This window comes from Pleurodeles waltl, chromosome 8 (assembly GCF_031143425.1).
Source record: "Pleurodeles waltl isolate 20211129_DDA chromosome 8, aPleWal1.hap1.20221129, whole genome shotgun sequence".
NCBI classification, from domain to species: Eukaryota; Metazoa; Chordata; class Amphibia; order Caudata; family Salamandridae; genus Pleurodeles; species Pleurodeles waltl.
This window is the reverse complement of record NC_090447.1, coordinates 1100953557-1100976020: the sequence shown is the minus strand read 5'-3', so window position 1 is coordinate 1100976020 and position 22464 is coordinate 1100953557.

The following is a 22464-nucleotide window of genomic DNA, read 5'->3' as shown; positions in this document are numbered from 1 at the left end:
GACGAGAAAGATATAAATCTCCTGGGATACCATCAAGACCAGGGGCCTTTCCCTTGCGTGTGGATTGGAGAGCCTCTGTTGTTTCTTTTATGGAGAATAAGTCCAGGTCAAATTTGGGTGGTGTTGTACTCCCCCACGTTAGGGTATTGCCAACAGGATCATTAGGTTTTAGTAGGGGTGTAATAGTGCTATTGGTATGTGGTTTTCTGTATATATTTGAAAAGTGCGTCATCCAAATTTCTGGCTGGATGACAGGGTAACTTTCCATTTCTTGAGGGCTACTCTTATCTGACACTAGTTTCCAGAATAGGTTAAGATCTTTCTCCTGGAGCGCCACAACCATCTTGTTCCAATTCCTATTCGCCCATTCTTTTTTTGCATTTTTAAGTACATCTTTGTATACAGTCCTGCTCTTCCTTATCTCTCTTAAATTCCCTTCCTTAAGTGCTCCCAGTAAGTGTATCTTAGCTTGACGGCAGGAGTTGGAGAACCACCTAGAGGTTTTAATCACAGTCTCTGTCCGCCTCCTTACCGTCTGAAAGTGTGGTTTTAGTCGGATGGCCAAGATATTATGAAGATAGACCAAATCAACCAATTTGATATTTGTATGTTTCAGGGGGGAAAGTGTTGTTGCAACTGTTCTATAGATCGCTAGCTGGAAATTTACATCACTTTCAACCCGATCCCATTTCACATTTTTACGGTCATTGGTCCTAATGAGGGCACTATTTGAAGTCCACGTTGATAGTGTCTTGGAACTAAATAAGATAGTGGAAAAGGAGGTACTTAAGGCTAGATGGTCACTATCAATGCGAGGGAGAACTATCATGTCAGTTAGGGATTTCCAGAGGGCGTCATTTACTAAGACATAGTCCAGGTGGCTAGTATATACACCTCTCCTATATGTAGGTGACGCCGGATTGTCTGATCTGGTATTCCCATTTACTATTCTTAATCCCTTTATTTTTATTAGGTCTTCCAGTAGGTCTAAGGCTCCTCCTTCTTTCTTAGATGTAATTTGCACCGGCCCTGATCTATCCCATGAGTCTGTGAACTGGGATCCCTCTTGCTGATTGCCATCTCCGCGGTTCAATTGCATATTGAAGTCGCCCGCAACCATTATACCCCGCCCAATAGGTAAGCAGTTAAGAAATTCTACTATTGAACTCATCTGGATGGTCTGGGTCCTTTGGGTGCCAGGTCTAATATATAAATTTACAATTATTATGTTAACAAGACCTTTAACAGTACTAATTTCAACTGCAACGGCTAATAAATCCCTCAAAGGGGATACTATCTCTTTAACTTTTGGGAACAAGTCGTGTTTTAACCAAATTATCAGGCCGCCTGAAGCCCTACCTGATGGTGATGGTAATGCAGCCTTCTGGAAGGTCCAATAGCCTTCTCTATTTACTACAGATGGCGCCCAGGTCTCCTGTAATAAAATGATGTGGTGTTGATCTATAAGTCTGCACCAGTTGAAAGTGGGCGCTATCTTTTGAAATCTGAGTTTCGGGTATGCTAAAAAGCACCATTTGTATATAGACAGTACTAACAAAAAAGAGGATTTTGTCATGCATTGACTTAAAACGGACAATGCACAGTTGACAAAGTGCAATACAATTAAAAACAAAACAAAGCACCACAGCCCAGTAGGAATGAAAACGAGATGACAATGCTGACACTCCCAGGGGAAAAGGGAAAGATGCAAAGGGAGAGAGAGAATAGCGCACATTATCAGGTGGCCTCAATTTATGAGGAGCTAGCTATTTTTGCAAAATGTAATATAATAATGGCGAACGCCATTGTATAATATATTCAATTATATGCTTAGAAATTTGGTGAAAAGTCGTCGTTCAAAAGTTATTATACTGAGTGGATTGGTGTCTGATGACAAACAGGACTGTAGAATTAAAAAACACAATTTCCTGTCAATAGAAGAATGATGTTACCCTTAGCATAACAGGATATTATTTGTTTTCATTTTACTAAGTTTGTATGCAAATAAACACTAGTATCAAATTTAGATTTTTTGTTAGGTTATTCTATTTTAAAACATGTGAACTTTGTATTGCATAGATTTCATTATCGCCACCCTGAGTTTATTTTGTTCATTATTATTTTTAGAGAGTTTGAACGGCCTGACACAATGTGACATCTGGGACATCATACATCAGAAAGTTTCACTCTCAACACTTTTTTGACAGCTGTCTTGTTAAACAACGTGAAACCCCCACCAGTGGAGTGACAGCATCATAATGCACTTGGAGTTTGGAGTTACTATTTTATTTTCATTGTTGACACATGGAACAAGTACAACCCCTTTCTGATTACATTCTTTACCTTTCCTGGTAACGCAGGGGAGACAATCCAAATTACTGTGCACATGTGCTTCTGAACAATAAATGATCTGTTAAGAGCGGTTACGTTTTTGTGCTACACCACAAAAGGTATGTCGACTCTGACTAAGGCCTGATTTATATTTTGGCACAGGGGTATCACCATCACAATAGTGAAAGATATATTGTCAGTCAAAATGTAAATCCTATTGGATGTAATGGAATTTAGATTTCAGCAGATTGAATGTCCATCAGTGTTGTGCTGGAGTAACCCCTGCGCCTATATCCAAATCAGGACCTTAGTCTATTAGACAAAATAACGGAGAAAAGCTGAAATGCATATTGTCATTGCTGTCCACGGTCATATTAACTAGTGGAATTCTTGACTTAAATACTCAAAATGAGACCAAAATGCAGGGATCACCTAGTCAGAGCGCACCAGACATTGGGGGTTGAACGCCAGATTCTCAAAGGTATACAAAATTGAGTAAATCAATTTCCATCAAAGCCAAAAATACCACATAGTGCATAATCAAATATTCGGGTTACACAGAAGCTTTTCCATGCACAGTTGCACTCACAGTGATGTTTCAACATGCTTTAAGATGGTTTGCTCCCTGAATATCAACCCCAGAATATTGCTGGGACACAATATTAAGGACAGAATATTGAAAATATATTGACAGATAAGTACGTCTAGATTTTCTATACCTAACCTCATATCCAAACTGTGGCAAACGCTGGTCGGCACCTGACCGTTAGGGGTGTCTCTTCAGAACGCCTCCGTGCAGGAATGTTTTTACAATTTTCCACTTCGCACTTCTGAAAGAACAACAGGTGCTCTAGACACATATCAATGAAGAATTTATTCCAAGAGGCACAATCATATACAGACATGTTTCAGCAGAGTGATTGCCTTTGTCAATGTTGTCCAAATCTTCACTGTACATATATCTCCAAGGTACATAGATGTGGAGTTAGGATTAGTAAATCAATACTTTCCTATATGCACTTACTTCTCAAAATATTGTCCTTTGATATTCTGTCCCTAATATTCTTGCTCCATGATATTGTTTAGATCAATATTCATTAGTACAATCCTCAAGAACAGGTAACATACGAAGGTAACATACAAAGCCACAAATATACATTGAGAATTGTTAGACCTGACAGCCTTAGGGTGGTCACCGCTAACTTTTTGCCTGCCTACCTCCACTTTTTAGATATTGTTTTTGCTGGTTTTAAGACTCTGCACACTTTATCACTGCTAACCAGTGCTAAAGTGCATATGCTCTCTCCCTTTGAACATGATAACCTTGGATCATACCCCAATTGGAATATTTAATCTACTTATAAGTCCCTAGTAAAGTGCACTTTATTTGCCCAGGGCCTGTAGATTAAATGCTACTAGTGGGCCTGCAGCACTGATTGTGCCACCCACTTAAGTAGCTCTTTAACCTTATCTCAGGCCTGCCATTGCAAGGCCTGTGTGTGCAGTTTCACTGCCAATTCGAGTGGCATTTAAAGTACTTGCCAAGACTAAAACTCCCCTTTTTCTACATATAAGTCACCACTAAGGTATGCCCTAAGTAGCCCATAGGGCAGGGTGCTGTGTAGGCAAAAGGCAGGACATGTACCTGTGTAGTTTGCAAATCCTGGTAGTGTAAAACTCTAACATTCATGTTTACACTGCTGTGAGGCCTGCTCCCTTCATAGGCTAACATTGGGGCTATCCTCATATACTGTTTGAGTGGTAGCTGCTGATCTGAAAGGAGTAGTGAGGTCATATTTAGTATGGCCAGAATAGTGACACAAAATCCTGTTGACTGGTGAAGTTGGATTTAATATTACTATTTTAGAAATGCTACTTTTAGAAAGTGAGCATTTCTCTGCACTTAAATCCTTCTGTGCCTTACAATCCACGTCTGGCTGCATTCAGCTGGCAGCCCCCTTGTGCATTCACTCAGACACACCCCAAACACAGGATACTCAGCCTCACTTGCATACATCTGCATTTTGAATGGGTCTTCGTGGGCTGGGAGGGTGGAGGGCCTGCTCTCACACAAAGGACTGCCACACCGCCTACTGGGACCCTGGCAGACAGGATTGAACTGAAAGGGGACTTGGTGCACCTCTAAGCCACTCTTTGAAATCTCCCCACTTCAAAGGCACATTTAGGTATTTAAACAGGGCCTTTGCCCCTACCTACTCACACTTCCTGGAGAAGAGAACCTGACCCAGAACCTGCATCCTTCCAAGAAGAACTGCCTGGCTGCCCAAAGGACTCACCTGACTGCTTTTTGTGAAGGACTGCTCCCTTGCTATTGCCCTGCTGCCTTGCTTCTCTCTGGCTGTGGTGATAAGTGCTCTCCAAGGGCTTTGACAGAGCTTGCCTCCTGTTCCCTAAAGTCTCAGGTAGAAAGAAACTTCATCTCTACAAGAAGGACTCCTTGTGCGGTGAATATCGATGCACAGTCTGCCAGAAACGAGGCACAGCCTGCATAGTGGTGAAATATTCACCACACGCCGAACCGGAATGACGCAGCCCGACTTCACAACAAGAAGATCAATGCAGCACCAGCGTAGCGACCGGAAATTCGATGCACGGCCCACTGGATCGACACACAGCCGAGCTGAAATGGTGCAGCCATACTTCCAGTGAGGAATTGACGCAGTGCCTGCCATGCGGTAGAAATTTCCACGCAACGCCCACCAGATTGACGCAGCCCCTTTGACTTCATCCTGTCAGTGCTGGAAATACACACATTGTCCCCAAGGCGTCTGAAAACCCTGCAACCTGAAGAGGATCCACAACCGAGCGCTGGAACTGGACACAAAGCTGTCCCTACAGTAAAACTAAACAATGCATCGCTGTGTGCGGTCTGAGAAATCAACACACACCCCCTTGTTTATCTTAACAGATAAACATTAGGGGCCTCATTTCAACCCTGGCCGTCACTGACCGCCAGGTTTAATGTGGTGTTTGTACCACCAACAGGCTGGCGGTACGAAATGGCACATTTTGACCACGGCGGTACTGCTGCGGTCACACCGCTGGGACCGGCTGGTCTCCCCTTACTGCCAGCCTGTCCATGGTGGTAGACACTGCCATGGAAAGGCTGGCAGTATAGGGACTTGTGGGGCCCCTGGGGCCCCTTTCACTGCCCATGCACTTGGCTTGGATTAGTCTGGACTCGGATGAGGACAGAGATATCAACAAGTAAGAAAAGCTTAGGGTAGCTGTGTGTTCACAAGGATACTGCATAGGTAGAATATAGATAGTAAAGGTAATATAGATACACATGCCATCACTTCGTCTTCACCTATGAATTGAAACCCATTTGCGCTGCACTCATACTGATACTGAATTACACCCTGACGGAACTAAGCAGATGATTCCAAATCATATATAAAACAGCAAGCCGCCTCCTTTCTTAACATGCAACCACGCACATATCTGGCACCTGAAACTGCTTCACTGACTCCCAATCCACAGCTCTTTTCAATCTCCTCAAACACACCTTAAAAGTCTTAAACAACACTGGCCCAGCATACCCCAATACAGCATTCGATTTCAGAAATCTTTCAGACACCTTTGCTGAGCATAGGCAGCACCGAAGCAAGGAGAATAGAATTCTTCTAACTTGTTCCAACAAGGCAGAATGAACTGCATCTAGACATATTTGCCATCTCTAAAATTGGTGTATTCCACACAAAACTGAACATTTGGCTCTTCAACTAGGTTACCACCCGGATCACCCCTGACTGCTCTTGCATTGGCAACAGGATACTTTCTCGGGTGAAAGTGCGTTTCACGATAAATTCATACCATTATGGAGAATTGTACACCCAATGCTACATGTATGGGTAAAATGTTTGTCCTGCTTGCCATGTTCATTCTCCTTCAGAATTTATGTTCAGTTTTCTGTGTTATAAACGCATGATTGTCACAGCACTGAACATAATGGGGGGTAGGACATACGTACGTTCTCAAGGGCTACCCTCTGTGTCAAAAACAACTAGCATTATTCATGGTTTATGACTTTCTCTTTAGGAGACTTTGGTAGCATTCCCAAGCATGCTGTCTTTGTTTCAAAGATAGATATACTCACTCATTTCAAGGAATGATGCCTCAGAGGCATAATTGGACACCCCCAACTCAGATCCACAAACCAGAAGGAGTTGAATTTACCACAGTGTGTGTGCTAAAGTCGCATGTAAGACATGAGCATGGGAGACTGGTTGTGGATCGGGGGACATCCAACTACAACCCCATCACTCCTTGTGGCTGGAGGCGACAATGTGGCCAGTTTACACACTGGGAGAGAAGAAACTAAGTTATGTCTAGGGGGCTTTTGTTGTAGAAGCTGGTGAACTAGTGATTGTTCATACAATCTAATTTGCACGGGACCCCTGAACAATGGTTATTTGGTTTGGAGTACTGAGAACCTGGTACACCTACCCCGATTATTGTTAAGCATGTTCATGGGGAAACTCAAGGCAATAGGTAGAGCTTTTGGGGGGCCATATCCTGCTACTACCAAAACTCAATCAGAGAAACCGAGTATCGTATCCTATTTATCTTCAGTGGTGGGTGTTTTGGAAAGATAAATCACTCATGTGGAGGATGAACTGGTATAGCATGGGGAGGATGCAGCATTATTTGCTGTCACTGATGGCCCTCAGTCACTAACAGGCAGGCCAGATATGAATCCTGTAAAGGCTGTAGCCCTGGTTCAATGTTGGGGTCCCAGACCCCGCCAAAATTCCCATTCTTTGAATTTCAGGTTGAGAACAAGGTAAAGACTCTGATTGAAAGCAAGCTACAATCCTAGTTGTATTCCCTATAATCTAGAATTGAACATTTGATTAATGAGTTACTGGAGCCTTTGGTGATCCGATGTAAAAATATTGAGCATGTTATCCTTACTGTGAATGGTGGGCAACTAACAGGGTCCTCCCAGAGACCACTGCTGGATCTATTGGTGGCTTCACACATGGATACATCTATACCAGTTTAAAATTGAAGGCTCAGATCCAACCTCATTAAGCAACCCAGGGCCAACTGGACCTGAATCTATTTCATGTGAAATTCCTGGAAATGAGATTGAGGGGTGCTGTAATAGTATTATTGATCGGGTAAGGATCTTATAATGGAACATTCTATGAGTTTTATGCCTACAACACCCCAGAAGGAACCTGTTGAAATATTTAGCACCCCAAATTTGCCAACAATTGATGTACCCCCGATGCTACCAACTATGTGGCTGTTTTGGGTAATGTTCCTTCTCTAGGTACTAATTCAACAGAGTTATATAGGGAACTGAAGAATAAAGTAGTACAGTGGTTGGGCTCCCATTTGAGTTTTGATGTAGCTAATTCTGATTTTATCAATTTGTTGAGGAGATTAAATGGGCTGGGCAAGGGACCAAAGACCCTGGAGGGAGACTGCATTGTTGTTAATTTTAAAAGGGTTCATATGGTTGAACATGTATTGGATAGGGTGAATCTCAGCAGAGGAAGTGTATCTTTGGTCATCCAGGTTTTGCCATTGGGCTTTTTCTATGGACTGACCCATGGGAAGTTATTTACAGGACTCCAGGAAAGATCTTGTAAAATGTCTCAGACACTGTGGCAGTCTTCTTGCCCCCAAACTACATGTCATAATAAATTTGCCTCGTTGACCCAGTTTGATGCCTGTGTTTGACATGAACCCACTGGAGCAGATTATTTATTTGAGGTGGAGCCTTCTGCATCAAGGTTATTTCTGCTCTGCATGTGCATGCTACACCTTTAGGAATAAGGGATGACATAAGCCTACTTAGTTGGAATTTAGAACAGGAGTCCCCTGAATTCAAGGAGGTGGAAAGAATACGTTTTGTGAAAGGTTTCCATCTGATCTGTCTTCAAGAAACAAGGGAGTTTGAGAATGTGTTCCATCTTGAAGGTTATAAACATGTTTGAAGTCAGTTATCTAGACAGCTGCTCGCTGAGCTAGAGAAGGTATGAAAATGTTTGTCTCCATTAGGATGAACGGGTGGGTAAGAGAGATAGCATCTACTGTTGATGCTATTCAAGCCTTAAGGATTATGCTTACTGGATCCTAAGCATGGTGCTGCTAAATGTTTACAGTGCCAAAATATGGATATTACTAGTGTCCACAGTTTGATTATGTTTATGGAGCTGTTAGGGAGACAGCAGTGTGGGAGAATGACAAACTCAATATTGGTCGGGATTTTAACACACACCTCTTTGGGCTGGTAAATGCGAGAGGATGGGCATACGCTTTACAGGTCCTGTCCTCTAGCTTCTTGGGTAAATGTTGTTTGAACCAGGAGCTCCACATGGAACGTTACCAAGAAGGTAATAAACTGGTATTGTTGTTGAGTGACTTCGATCTTGTGCATCTTTGGGATATGATTGCAGTTCCAGAGGATGGGATGTTTGTTGCAACATATCAAGGAAGGGGCTGTGCCTTAATGATTGATTACATCTTTGTCTCTGTTACTATAATTCAGTTAATAACCAAATTTGAAGTCACTCACCACCCATATTCCCCTGTTACTGAGCCTAAGGGGTCCTATACTAGCTGTAAAGAATGTTGCATGTCAGCAAGCTGCTTCCCGTATTCCAATGCAGATTCAGGTTAGGCATTTAAATAGGTCTCTAGTGGAGCCTGATACCTTTGTAACAGGTCTTTTTCAAAGTTGGCAGATAGAATGGACAATTTGCCTAGAATCATCTTCCTCAGACAAGGATTTTTTATTTTCTTTTACAGCTATTTCAGCAAAGGTTAAAACTCTTCTTTCCATAGATTGTAGCAAGCCCCCTAAGCACACCTCAAAATGGTTTGACTCAGGCAGGCCGTAAAGTAAAGAGTGCACTTAAATCCTCCCCCAGAAAGAAGAGCTTAAGAGAAAGAAGGGGTATTTAGGAGGAAGGGATAACAAGGATTTGGTACATGCTAGTACCATAAATGACGGTGCAAAGTTGGTGTATATATCATCACATGACAGCTGAAGATTAGGTGGGTCATTTTGAGAAGATAAACAACTGTCCTGTACCAGGTCATGTTTAGCATGGAGGCCCAGGAGGTATGTGTAAAGTCTAATTTGGTCTTTACCCTTGAGGAAGTTAAACAGATAATCCTGGGCCACACTAGAAACAAGACCTCAGTCTGCATGGGATCCCACCAGATTTATGCTTACAATTTATTAAGATTTGGACCCCTATACTAACGTTGGTTCTGACTACTGCTGTAAAGGTGGTTTCCCCATCGTCCAGGTCTAGTCGATAATTGCCCCTGTATTTAAAAAAGGTGACACGAGTAAACCCAAGTGTTATAGGCCTATTTCTCTGCTCGATTCCATAGTGAATGTATTGGGCAGGGTGATATTGGACAGACTGCGCTTATGGGCAGATAATAATAAGATAATATTGGGATGCAAAAATAGGTTCCAACAGAGGAGGTTGACAATTGACCAGTGTCTTAATATTTTATCTTTTTATCTTTTTATCATCATACTAAATATATACTAAATATATGGTTGCTCGTTCAGAAACAATGTATCTTCAAACGGCTTTACCGTGTAAACTGGGATAAACTGTGGCACATTATGTTAGACATGGGGGTAGACCTGAATGTTGTTTATTTTCTCAGGGATCTCCACACAGGGGTCTCCACGCAGATACTGAGGCAGTGGTTAGGTACTCACCAGATTTGGTTTGTTCAGAGAGTTTTACAATGAGGTGTGTTGTGAGAGATGGTTGTATTCTTGCTCCGTTTCTGTTTACCTTATATTTGAATGTGTTGGAGAATGGTCTAGTGAACAACAAGTCTGATTTCCTTTAATACGTTCCTGCATCTTGTCAGTTCTGTGATCCGTGGATAATGCGGTTTTACTGGCAAGAACTACAATAGTCTTCAAAAGTTACTGACTGCTTTTGAGTATTTCATGAAAGTTTTAGACCTTGCAGTTAACTTATGGTGCAGGAGGCAAAACCCAAGTCCTTTATCCTAAGCCACCATCCCCTGAATAAAGTAGGGGTTTTCCAATGTCTAGGGCTATAGTTTGATTCTGGCTTAAGTGGAAGCCTTCCTTCGAGACTACAAAAATGGAGTTTAGAAAGTCAATATGGTCTGTTTTCAGCTTTGTGACAAGATTGGGAAGCAGACCACTCAAAGCCTTAGGAAAAATTTATGAAGATAAATACATCTCAAAGGTCATGTGTGGGAGTGACATTTTGGGGTATCTTTCTCTGAAGGAACTACAGATTAAGAAAAACAGATTTTTAAGGGAGATGCTTTTTGTCCCTCAAAATACATCAAGCTACATTGTACATGAGGAGCTGGGGGTCAATTATTTGAGTGACATTATAGAAGTGCACCCATTAATGTCCTGGATCAGGATATGGTCGAGAGAGGAATTGTCTTTAAATCATTTGATTATGAAAGATTGTTTGCAGATGGATCATGCTCTCAAAACCCCTTGGCTAAGATATGTGAAAGATACCCTTACAAGTTAAGGCAGGATGGAGATTTATCTCAAGCCAGAGAGTATTGTAAAGCGGGGCCTGAAGTAGCTCATAGACTCTATTACAGAACAGCGGACCATAAAATGGGAGAAGGTAGAGTTGGCTAAGCTCTCTGTTCGGCAACATGTCATGACAACTACAACCTGGGAGACTGAACCCTATTTATCTATATAACAGTGATACAGGGTTGTTGACTCGCTTCAGGTTAAATTTATTGCACTTAGCCTCACCTCGGAGATGTTATGATCCTAACCTGTTGGGTCCTTGTGGATGTGACAATATATCACCAAAGGACACAATGCACTTTATGTGGTTTTTTACATTTTATCAAGTCCATAGGACTCTTTTTATAGTGCCATTGTTGAAAGACCTTGGCTTTAGACAAGCTAGACCAGCATGTTTATATCTGAAAAAGCTGTCAGGGCACTGGGTAATTATTAATGTGTGCACTTTTTAAATTTCTGCTATGATAATTCAGAGCACTTTGGATTAAGCACTTTATCTTTATTGTTTGCTGCTGTCTTTTATGGTTTCAAACTACAACCAAACAAAGATATTTTGAATTGAATTGACATGTCTTCCTTAGCCTCATGTGGCTGTCATGGGAGCCATTAGTGAGGGTTCACAAGGCATGCTACAGTATTGTTCAAAATAAAGGCACTTGCTTAACAGGTGGTTAAAATGTAGTCAAACTGTTTTTTCAATTGTGAAAGTTGTACATGCACACCAACTGCCAGCAAGATTGGCCATAAATGGGGATTCCTGTGGCACATCAATGTGAGGGACTCTTGCAAAGGCAACTGTATGTTGATGTGAGTGAACTGATCCGTTGTACTGGGCCAGTGGGCATCAGTATGAAAGTCTTGTGTGTGGTATGTGAATAGCCTGTAAGTTGACCATAAAGCGATTGGTGCCTTGACATGCCTTTATGGCTCACCTTCAGAAGTCTTGCTTTCAATCTTCAGATACTTTGATAGTATTTGTGCTTTGAATCTAGCATTGATGTAGATGCTAAAAGTAATAAGTGCAAGTGGTAGATTAACTTTAAAAAAAATTGTACCAAATTAGTGTCAGATTTATATGTGTGGCAATAAGAATACAACAGAATACAACAAAGTATCCTTACCTTGAAGATAATGGTCTGGCCGCCCAATATGTATGTGGACGGAGCATTGGTGTAACTGTGGAACAGACTACTCCATCTGTGGCATGGCTGCATCTCTCCTCTGTCCAGAATGATTAAGGTCCACGTGAGAAAACTGGGCTGATTGGTGGAGCATCCTCACTCTTTGCCCTTATTTGTATCTGATATTGGTGGTTTGTGACACTGACTGTGCCTTGCATGCTGCTAACCAGTCTCAGGGCAGTGCTCTGTTTAAAATGATATATGCAAATTAGGCCTAATTATAATTGGGTCTGACATCCTACCTATAAGTCCTATCCCAAGCACATGGTAGGGCATGCCGGTTTAGGGACCCCAGTATAGTTAGTGCACCAATAAGTGCACCCATAGGTGCACTGCTGGGGTGTCCAGTTTCATATAAAGGTCTGTTTGCTTTGCGGGCTGCTTTTAAGTTAGAGTTAACCCCAAATCTGATTTTGGAAGTAAAAGGTACTTCCAAAGTCCTAAACGTTTACATATAATTCACCCCTAAGGTGTGCCTTAAGAGCATCAAGGGATGGGCACAGTGTAAATATAAGCAAGGACTTTATAAAAGATGTTTTATAAGGCCTGGTGAGGGAAAAACAACCAAGGTCATTTTTCCCCATAGTAGAGCACTAGCTCCATAGGCTAAGATTGGAAGACTTTATTTAAAATTAATAAAATTGCGTTTGCACTAGAAAAGAGCTAGATCTGTCAAGTTTGGTATCAAATCAAAAGTTAGAATAAATCCAGCAACTTGCCTAAGTTGGATTTATTATAACTAGTACAGAGAAAGAGCTTCAAAACTCTTTCTGAACCTTATTGAATTCAGCCCTGTAGTGCCCTTTCCTGACTTGTCAGTCTCTGGCGGGCTGATCTAAGCCACCTTAATGAGATGTAAAAGGCCTAGGCTGAAACAAAGGAAGCATCTGATGGGAGGAGAACTGCTGCAGGAAATGCCAGAGAAGGATGGGGAAAGTGGCCAAACTAGTTCTCAAATGATGGAAGGCCAATTGGGACAGACACTGGACCTCCCCTTTTTCCTGGTCCCCCAGCTAGATGGGAGCTTCAATAATTAGATTAGGAGAGGGGTTGGAAGGGGGATGTTAGGGAAGCTTGACCACACCAATGGGCGGGCTCAGTGAGATGTAACCTTCAAGGAGTGGTTTCCTCCATGTTGGATTTTTAAAGAATGTTGCTTTCTGGGACTGATTGTTGCCACACTTCACAGGAAATAGTCACCCTAGAGGGTGGTACCCTGTGTCCCATTGGTTAATGGTATCCCCTCATTACCAAACTGAAAGCAAGAATAAATATGGCAGAACTACCCAGAAATTCAGATCCCTGATGGAAGAAGATACTGAAGCAGAGGTACTGCCCTGCTGCAACCCTGATCTACACTTGAAGGACTGTACCACAAGGACTGCACCAGCTGCATACTTTGGGCTTCACCAAGAAAAATGACTTTGCCTTGCTTCTGCAACTCCAAGCGTAGATTCCCTACAAGTACAAAGGAGCTGACCAGAGACCTCTACAGCAAGTCCTACAAGAAGAGGCTTGTTGACCAGCGTCCAGTGCCCATTTGTGGATCCTGAACAGGTGCATTCTGGAAATTGTAGTCCCAACTCCCAAGGCGGAACTCTGAGCTCTTGGAACCTTGGATCACGTGAACCTTGGATCAAGTATGTGGCACTTCAAGGACCCAAAAGGAGCTCTGGAAGAAGATCCAGAAATTTGGAGAAGTTGGGTCAACTGTTGCAAAGATCTCCATAAGTTGAAGAAGTGCACAGTGCAAGTTGTTGTCAATACCCCAAGAGACAAACCAGAGCATCTGGTTCTTTGGATGGTGCTGTGGATCACTTTCCTGAATCAAGAAACACTTCTGAAAGTAAGTGTAAGAATGTTACATTGTGGGTGGTCTGATCTCTGGGCTTTGTTCCTGTCCAGTGTGACCTTTTTTCATCCTTTGAGCGCTATTTGCTTCTAAGCGCTAGTTTTACGTTTAACCTTTAAACATTCATATCTGTTCTTCCCTACATTGGATTGTTTTTTGTCCTTACTCACTTCTACCCCCAGATCTCAAAGCTCAGCGGAGGCACCTTGCTGAAGAAAGAGCGTAGGGTGGCCTCCCTGCGGAGGCTCCTGTCTGGGATAGTCATAGTCTCTGGTATGACTGGCCATTGAAGCTCATCCACTGAGCATAGATCAAGACCAAGTAGTGTAATCATAGGACAGTGCCAAATTCCACTTCCTTAGTAAATCCCAATACTTATGTTTCCTATTCTCCTTCTTTGTGTCTAATTTAAAATTATAAACAAGACATTGTTTCAACTCTAAAGAAGAGAGAGGAAGAGAACTAATCTCTCTCCTAGCTAATAATATCATATAGAAAAGTAGTCTAACACAGTCCTTGTTTTCCATTAGTGGATACTCCAGAAATCCGAAAATAATCAGATAGGGTCTTACCTGACAGTTATGGGCAAGAATTTCACATACCATTTCACCGACCTCTTTTGAAACTGGGTAAATTGAGGGCACTTCAAAAACATGTAGATCATCAGCAGATACCAAGCCACATTTCTGACAACTCGCCAGATTACCTTGTCCCAATTTGGAAAGTTTTTTGGGGGTCCAGAAGGCCCTATAAATTGAAAACAAATGGTTTCTCCTTAAAGTAGCTGGTTTCATCATAGCATACAGAAGAGTAATAGATAATTGCCATAGATATCTTATCTGTACGCCAGGCAAGTGTTCTCCCCATACTTCTCCTTCTGCAATGTCCATCATCAACCAGTATCATTTGGTCACTTCTTTTTTCAACTGGGCCTTCTCATACATTTGTTCTTCCAAATCGTTTGTGCCTCCCACAACCTCTTTTACTCCCCTCATCCAGCTACTAATTTGAAGGTACTTACATTTAGAGAGCATTCCACCCATCCCCAAACTGAGATCCTTATATGTCCTCATGCCCCTACTATTACTGAAATACCCCCATTCCAGAAATCCTTCATATTTCAAGGATACAGGTAGATCATTTCTGGACCATTCTGGCGAACCAGGAGAATCCCAAACGGGGGCATAGCAACAGTAGTATGTAATTTCGTAGCTCTCCTTACAAACTCTCCACCAAACTTTTGCTGAGTCTTGTAATACATCTAATCTCAATATCTTGAAAACTTTGAGGTCTCCAAATTTATATAAAAAGCCTTTCTGTGCTCCACCACAGATGTCCGTCATCACTTTGAACATCTGCCCCATCTCAGAGTCTCCTGGTCCATTCAATAGCTTCCTTGCATTTAAAAAAAAAAAGGGGGCTCACACATAATAATGCGAATCTGGTAGTGCCAATCCTCCTTTCTCTTTATTCCTTCTTAGCTTCTTCCAGGAGATACGCACTCCCTTTGAGGCCCATTTGAAGCTGCTTATGATACCCTGAAACTTGCTCATCCATTCCTTTTCAAATATCAGAGGCACTGCATTAGAAATAAATAAATCTTTAGGTAGGATCGTCATCTTTAGATTTTAGGTTTAGATTCCTCTCAGCATGGCTTCAGAAATGCGCACAGCACGGTGACCGCTCTTATCTCATCCACTGGCTTCATCCGAAGATTGGTGGATGAGGGACAAGGTGCTGTCTTAGTTTTATTAGATTTATTGGCAGCCTTTGGTACTATTTCTCCTCAGATGTTGCTGACTCGCCTTTATCAAGCAGGCATTAGAGATCGGGCTCTGAAACTTCTGGAATCTTTTCTGACTAACAGACGGACCACTGTCAGATGTGGTAATTTCAACTCCACACCCTACTTACTACCCTGCGGGACTCCACAAGATTCCTCACTAAGCCCCACTTTGTTTAATATGTATGTCGCCCCGCTGGCTAATTTGATTCGATCCTTTGGCTTCATCCCCACTTCCCATGCGGATGATACACAGCTTATTATCCCCGTTAATAAAAACCGTTATTGACCGTTTCAATAATTGTATGAAAGAAGTCAGCAATTGGATGAGGACTAACTGGGTTCAATTGATTACTGCCAAAACTGAAATTCTCTGTTTTGGGTCAGGTATTAAACAATGGAATCCACGTTGGTGGCAGACAAATTGTGGCTCCCTCCCAACCTCCACCACTGTCAGTAAGAATTTGGGTATTATTTTTGACGATCAACTATCTTTTAAATGTCAGGTGAACCACACTGTAAAAACATGTTTGTGGCTGATCAAATGTTAAGGAAAGTTTTCCCTTATCTTCAATATAAATGGAGGGTCTCTGCCACTCTAGCTCTAGTAATGTCCAAAGTAGACTATTGTAATGCCCTTTTTCTTAATCTAGACAAAGGTTCACTGAATAAGCTACAGTTGATCCAGAACTCGCTGGCCAGAGCTATTCTTAATCTTTCTCATTGGACTTCAGTTAACAGTAGTCTTGGACAGTTACAATGGCTTCTGGTGGCTCAGCGTATTACTTTTAAATCTCTCTGCTTGACCTATAAAGCATGGGTCCTCAATATCTGACCTCTAAACAATGTTGGTACGAACCAAAGAGACATCTTAGGCCATCCACAGCCTATAGAATTCAGGTTCCTTGGACCAACAGAGTGAAGTGGGGTGATAAAGCATTCACCGCAGCAGCAGCTAAGTGTTGGAACTCCCTCCCTTTGATTATTAGGTCAGAATCTAGTTACTTATGTTTCAGGAAACTGATTAAAACATGGCTTTTTCCTTGTTAGTCTGTTTTTTTCTCTTTCTATTGGGGTTTTTCCTGATGGTTTTGGCGTTTTCCTCACCTATGCTAGCGCTTTGATGCTCTTTGTGAACCAGAATGCGCTTTATAAATTCAACATACATACATCTTAATCAAGTTAACTCTCCCTATGATAGTCAAAGGAAGATTGGCCCAACTCTTCATTAACTGACTGAAGTCCCTCATAACCTTCATAAAATAAATTTCTGCTACTTTTTTAATGTCCTGAGTAATGGTGATCCCCAGATATTTCACCTCTTTTTTCATTTTAATCTGTTTGCAGATTCCAGGCCATAATTTCAGTTTTTCATTATGGATGGTGTATCCTGTCACTTTTCCCAAACTTCTAATGGGGGTATAGTCTGCCCTAAATTTGCTGTATACATCATCAGGTCGTCTGCATAGAGCTAAACCTTCCTACACCAATTTGCACATCTAGACAGGTCTATCCTCTGATCTCCTCTAATTCTACAAGCCAGAGGCTCAGTATACAAGTCAAACAATAATGGAGAAAATGTGCGCCCCTGCGTTGTTCCTCTCCCAATGGACCATTAACCAGCACTCTTGCCTCTAGGTTATGATATATTTTTTGTAATACCCTAGCAAAGATCTCCCCCCAAATTAACGACCTCAAGTAGCTCCAATTAACCTTATCAAAAGCTTTTGTGGCATCTATCATTATGAGCGCCAAAGGTCCTTGACATGCAATGGTCAGATCTATTGAACCTATCAACCCCTGTATCAACTTGTGCATGTTTCTACATTTTAAAAATCCCTTTTGATAATTATGTATGAGCTTTCCTAGAGCTTCATTCAATCTGACTGCAAATCTTTTTGCAAAGATTTTAGAGTTGATATTTAGCAAAGAAAGAGGCCTATAAGATCCGCAAGATTTCGGTTCCTTCCCTGTTTTTAATATCAATGTAATTATAGCTGCCGCCCAGGACGTAGAGTTCAAACTCTCCCCTCTGAAGATATTATTTCACAAACTCGTCAGAACTTTTGTTATACTTTTCCCCAGGACCTTAAACATTTCAAAATGAAGACCATCGGGGCCTGGCGCTTTACCTAGTTTCCCAGATCTTAAACACAACTCCACTTCCTCCAATTCTATCTCTTTGTTAAAAACTTTGTTATCCTCCTCACTCAGGGTCATTATTCCAGACTCTTCCAATTATAACTTAACTGACTCTGGTGACACCACTGAACGTTCTGTATATAGTTTCTTTAAAAACATCCCAAAGGCTTTTGCTATCTCCTCTCCACTGCTACTTATCCCCGCCAACTTTTTGTCCCTTCTTTCTGTCACCCCATTTCTAGCTATGTCTGTATTAGTTTTCTACACCAACATTTTACCACAGTTTTTCCCAATTTCAAAATGTGCCACCCTATAAACCTCGCATCTCTTCTTAATTCTTCCTTCAATCACAGCAGCCAACTCCAGTCATAATTCCTGATCTGACTTGTGCAAATGATCAATTTCACAATGATTCAGATACTGATGTGTCAACCTTTGTTCTATTTGCTTCACCCGTTCTTTTAACCTATTGATCTCTTCCATATATGCCTTCCTCTTGAATGCTGCCACCCTCATCAGCTTCCCTCTCAAAAAGACCTTAAAGGCATCCCACACCAAGGCTGGCGAAGTTGAACCTGCATTAAGATTGAAAAAATCCTCTAAATCGACATACTCTGTTACCACATCCTCATCCAATAGTATAGTTCTGTCTAGGGGCCACCTGGCCTGAACTACCTTCCCCAATAACCGAATCTTTAAACTAATTGCTGAATGGTCAGATAAATGAGCTCCGATATGTTCTATTTCCTCCACTCTCTCCCTCAGACTCCCATCTATCAAAGCATAGTCAATCCCAGACTGATGTCTATATCTGTTGTTATTATACGTGTATCCCCATTTGAGCCCAATCCTTTCTCTCCATGCATCATGCAGGCCTAACTGGGACATCATAGAAAGCACCTCAAAGCAAATTTTTCGTTAATTTTAGATCTATTTCGTGATGATCTGTCTAACTCATAATTCAATACCACATTTAAATCCCCCATCCAAATTATCGGGTCTGAGAAACACAACAAATGTTGAAAAAGATCGGTTTACGGTGTAATGAAATCTTTGTTAGGCCCATTATTTCCCATCAAAGTAAATGCCGAACCGAAAGCCAACAGTCTCCCAATTACCCACCTTCCGGCCTTATATAATGGCCCTCCGTGAAAGGAGATACCTAAATTGTTCTTGATTAAGAGAGCTACACCCTTACTACCTCCTCCCCGGCTAGGACTTACTATCTGCTGTAACCATCTACATGGTTTAAACACCTCCAAACATTCTTGCTTGGGAGGATGCATTTCTTGCAGCACCAGTATATCCGCTCGAACATCCTTCAAATATTGTATCAGCCTCTTTTGCTTATTCCTCACCCTTAAACCATTGATGTTCCAAAACAGGAACCTCACTTCCTTTACCCTCGCTATCTTTATACTTTCACTATTCCACCATTTTGAAGCTTTGGTTCCCCTCCCCCAGAGGAGCTCCCCATTTCTCCACGATTTGAAGACACCATCTTTAAAAAAAAAAAAAAAAAATCTGAGGTTATTTCTTCTCTGGTTATTTTCCAGAGATTCTAATTTAGACAAGGCATTTTCTTTGCCCATTTTCAAACTGTGGATTGTCTCCTTGTTTCTTTCTACTGCAGATTTGAGACTCTCTACCTCCTCCTCAAGTACAGCTGTCTTCCCTGCCAGTTCATTGATCATTTTGCCGAGAACCTCACATAAGCCTCTGATCTCCATCTGATTAAAGTTTGATTTCTCAAAACTGCCCCTAACATCCACAGAGAGGGTTCACACCATTGACATAGTAGATTTGCTGAGGACTCCCTCTGCACAACTCTGTTACCAACTTTCTTCCTCTCCTCCCAATACCTGGAGTGGGGTCTCGCCTGACGTGGTTATAGATCTGAGCCTCTGGAGTTTCTACTCACTGTCCATGCCCAGCTCCCCTGGTTCTTCCACAACAAGCTTCTGGGGACTACTATCCGGCTTCCCACCTGCAACATCAGCTACAGAGCCTGTAGAGATGGAGAATCTAGCATCCTGCACCTCTACCAAGTCCAAGTCTGCCAGAGCCTGAAATCTGTTGGAACTACACTCTATCAGGGTTGTTTGAATTTCTCCAGAAAACATGCTGCTCCTTGTTATAGAGATGGATCTATCTTGTCACAAACTTACTCCCCCTTCACTTCCGTCACTGGCTGACAGTCTAGGAAACATTTTTTAAAAAGTTCTCAAATAAGGGGTAATCCTGGATCCCTTTCTTTTTTGTCTCCCACTTTTTAGTTTGGTAACACTTTTACCTTACCGTTACCATTGTTTTGGCATCTTGGGTTCCAGGTAAGGGAAATTTTAGAGAGGCTTCCTCTTCCGTAACTAACAGTTTTTCTTTACCTCCATAAATCTTCATTCCACTTTGCAAGGAGTACACTGGGCTCCTGCCTAGCTTTATAGTTATGACATTGCTCCTTCTTCTTTTACCACCAAACAGCCCCTTAGAATCACACACACCTTTGTTTCTTAATATAAAAATACTTGTGTACTGATCTTCATTCCTAGAGGAAGGGAAAAAATACCTTGTTCTTCCGTGGCGATGTTTACTGCTGGCAGCGGTCGGAGTACATCTCCATTCCCCTGTAATCCATCAGCACTTGTGCTGATTCTGCCACCCTTCCCCCTGAGGGGAATCCTTGCGGCTGCCTCCCTCCCATGTCGGAGGACTGACATTGTTCTGTTCCACAACACGGCTCAGCGAAGCCTTGTCCGCGTTACCAACAAGGTAAGCCCAAAAGTCCCTAACACGCCTTCACGCGACAGGCCTGCACGGCTATATGTTTTCTGCTGCTGGGTCCTGTGGAGTGCCTCCCGCGGCCCGCTTCCTAGCCAGCCGCCATGTCCTCCCCCTGCATGAGCCTGGATTTGTATTGTTTTGGTGTCATTTTAAAGATATAAATATTTCCTAATTTTCTAAATTGGGTTGGGATTGTTATTGGGTGCTTTGTTTACTGTTTTGTTGATATTAAATGCTTTACACACTTGTCTCCTAAGTTAAGCTTACAATCGTGGGCCAGGCTACCAAGGATTGAACAAGGATTAATTTGTTGAGACCTTGTCTGGGCCTAGTGTGGGATTGTAGTCTATTACTAAGTGTAGGTACCTACCTGCCTTTACCAAAAACCCACTTTCCAACATGCCATCTGCAGCTGACTTCTGTGTTTGCCTACCTAATTTAGGTGTGAAGACATACAGATCAGTTTTCACTGCCCTTCACCACGTGGAAAAACCATGGTAGTATGGGCAGCAATCACTGTCTAATACCACCCTTGCTAATTGAGATGACTCCCATGGTGAGAGGGGCATTTATCTAGAAAGAAAATCTGAATTCAGGATTTCCTTTTTCAAAATTACAAAAACAAGTTGATGAACAGCTGTGTCATGTTCATGGAGTAGTGTGTGATACGTAAAAATGCATTGACAGATTCTGCTGTTTCTGTGGCTCCTGTCAATGTTTTTGAATTGATCGCCAGCTTGGCTACAGGAATAGTTCAAACCAAGGTAAATGGGACTCCTCTCCAGGGTACTCCATTTGACCTTGGTTTGAACAGTTTTTGTCAAGGGCACAAGACTAAGTCACCCAAGTGAGGTACCATTTTTATCGGGAGACTTGGAGAATGACGGATGGAAGGAAGTTTGTGGCTCCCCAAAGATTCCAGAACTTCCCCTCGATACCACTATGTGCTTAGTTTTTAAAAACGTACTGGTTTGCTAGGTTTCCCTAGGTGCCGGCTGGGCTAGGGTTCACAATCTACAGCTACCCACATTGGAAAAAAGGGTCAGTTTTCAGTGGAAAAATGGATGCTTCAATGTTGTGTTTTGGGCCATTTTCTGTCATGAGCACTGGACCTAGCCACAGAAGTGAAGCACTATTTTATATGATTTACACTATTTATATTTTATATGAAGTCTCAGGAGAATGCCGGCTGGATGGAATTTTGTGGCACCCCACAGATTCCATAACTTTCCATCACAGAAATCTGAGAAAAATATGATTTTTTAGTCAAAGTTTGAGGTTTTCAAGGGATTCTGGGTCAACCATCCTAATGAGATCCATACCCTGGATACCGTTACTTGTCTAGTTTTTTTTTAAAGGTACACGTTGGCTAGGGTTTCCTAGATGCCAGATAAAATAGGGTCCAAAAACTACAGGTTCACAAATTGAAAAAAAAGGGTTTGTTTTTGGTGAAATTTTGTGATTCATCCATGTTGTGTTTTGGGGCATTTCCTGTTGTGGGCAGAAGGCCTACCTCCACAAGTGAGGTACCATTTTACTAGGAGATTTAGAGGAATGCTGGATGGAAGGAAGTTTGTGGCTCCCTGCAGATTCGAAAACTTACCATCACAGACATATGAAGATACGTTGTCGATAACCTAGGTATCTAGTTTTTTTAAAATATACAAGTTGGTTAGTTTTCCCTAGGTGCCAGCTGAGGGGAGTGGGAGGGAAAAATCACTCCACTCATGGGGTTCTGAGATACGCATGTAAAGTGGAGTTCCTGGTAAATTCCTCCATCGGTCATGTGGTGGTTTTTTTTTTTTTCGTGGGCCGAGAGAGAGACTTTTTTTTGTCACGTGCTGGG